The following is a 1,870-nucleotide window of genomic DNA, read 5'->3' on the forward strand; positions in this document are numbered from 1 at the left end:
CTATATATTAATAAAAAGGCAAGGCTATGCTAAATCTAGGCAGGGATTGGCTTGGCTAAGCTGGTCAGGGCTTGGCTAGGGTAGGAAGGACTGGTCATGTTTAAAAGCAAGGCAGGGTTAGGCTAGGCAAGACTAGGTAAGGGTATACTGGGATAGGCTTGGCTACGGTAGGCTAGGAAGAGGTAAACTAGGATAAGCAAGGCTGTGCAAGCACTATGCACAGCTAGAATGAACTATGCTAAGATGGTTTAAGCTGGGCTAGGTTAGGATAAGCTGAGTCATGCAGGGCCCCGATTGACCAGTGGAGTCTAATAGTCTAACCTTCTAGCTAGTTTGCTGACCTAAGAGTGTAAATGCCTAGCCCCTAACCTGAGATATATACAAAAGTTGTTACATTCTTGTACAGCCACTAGTACGAGTAGCGTTTCGGGCAGGTCCCTGGAATACGATCCCCGCCGCGAAGAATCGTTTTTTCATCCAAGTACACATTTTACTGTTGCGTTAAACAGAGGCTACAGATTAGGATTTGCGCCCAGTAAATCCTCCCCGGCCAGGATACGAACCCATGACATAGCGCTCGCGGAACGCCAGGCGAGTGTCCTACCACTACACCACCTGCTGCAATATTATTATAAAAGAAATATTACTTATTATAATCGTAAATACTAAATACCTGTTGTGTTGATTTAGGGGCGACGACGATCGTGGGATCGGATGCGAGCCACAGGTGGCCTACACCATGCTTTCTAAGGCGTCCCTCTCATAACAAAAACAAATCCGTGCATTCATACACAAACAGAGATCCCGTGGTTATGCGAATACTTGCAATTCTTTTACTTAAAATAATAACAATTAGATTAATAATAATTAACATAATTTTTACTCAAGATTCATAAAAATCATTAATACTATTTTTAAAGAAGATTTATAAGACATCTAAAAACAGATATACAGACTTTGTGTGATATTTATTTCAACATTATATATTAATAGAATGTTGTAACTATTATTTTTAAATATTAGGTAGTTTCCAGCTACGTATATCGCATATAAACGTTGCAAAAAGATTTTAGACTGAATTAACACATTACACATTTATGGAGTAATTAACAACAAAACAATCTTTATTTTCATTGCAGAACATATATCAGAGCATACTAGTGACTCATACATTTAAAATAGTGTGATTTTTAAACAATTCGGTTGTAAACCCGCAGAACCGCCTACCCGCCAAAGACGTAACATAAGAAATGGTATATAATTCATTATTTTAAATTACATATATAATCATTAATAATTTTCGGCAGCTATCGAGGTTCTCTATAGGTAAATTCCTGTACTCTAACAAGATGCTACTTGCTGTTTAGCTGTTTAAATTCTTGGAAAATTGTAATGACCAGCGACATAAAATATAACAATGAAATAGTAGCTGGTAACTGTCGGTGAACGAAAAATTAAATTCCAAATTGATTAGAAGTTTTTCTAAACATAAAGATCGACCTGAAGGAATTTTATGAATTATGGACTAATTAAACAAAAAAATAGGTAATTTTACTTGAAGAACAGATACCAGAGAATAGTTAGTGAGTACATTTATATTGTATAATGGGAGAAAGCCCCTGGGAGCCGCGAATAAAAAAAAACCACCTACATTAATTGATAACTAGGAAATAGTATCTGGAAACTTTATCTGAACGAAAACACAATACCAATTTGTTTAGATGTTTTTCTTAATATAAAGATCAACAGTAAGGAATCTTATTCATTATGGACAAATTAACAAAAAAAAAACGATAATTTTCATTGAGGACCATATATATTAGAGCATACTTAGTCACTTATATATTAAAAGTATTGTGTATTTTGAACC

At 35.5% G+C, this 1,870-nt stretch overlaps 1 long non-coding RNA gene across 1 annotated transcript in view; it reads right to left on the bottom strand.

Moving 5' to 3' along the window:
• Positions 1-782, bottom strand: part of LOC138355093 (uncharacterized) — an 8,476-nt gene extending 7,694 nt beyond the window's left edge. The window contains exon 1 of the long non-coding RNA XR_011223819.1: positions 674-782. This is a non-coding gene — a long non-coding RNA (uncharacterized lncRNA). The remainder of the gene's footprint in view (positions 1-673) is intronic.
• Positions 783-1,870: the final 1,088 nt, after the last annotated feature.

This window comes from Procambarus clarkii, chromosome 66, assembly GCF_040958095.1.
Source record: "Procambarus clarkii isolate CNS0578487 chromosome 66, FALCON_Pclarkii_2.0, whole genome shotgun sequence".
NCBI lineage: Eukaryota > Metazoa > Arthropoda > Malacostraca > Decapoda > Cambaridae > Procambarus > Procambarus clarkii.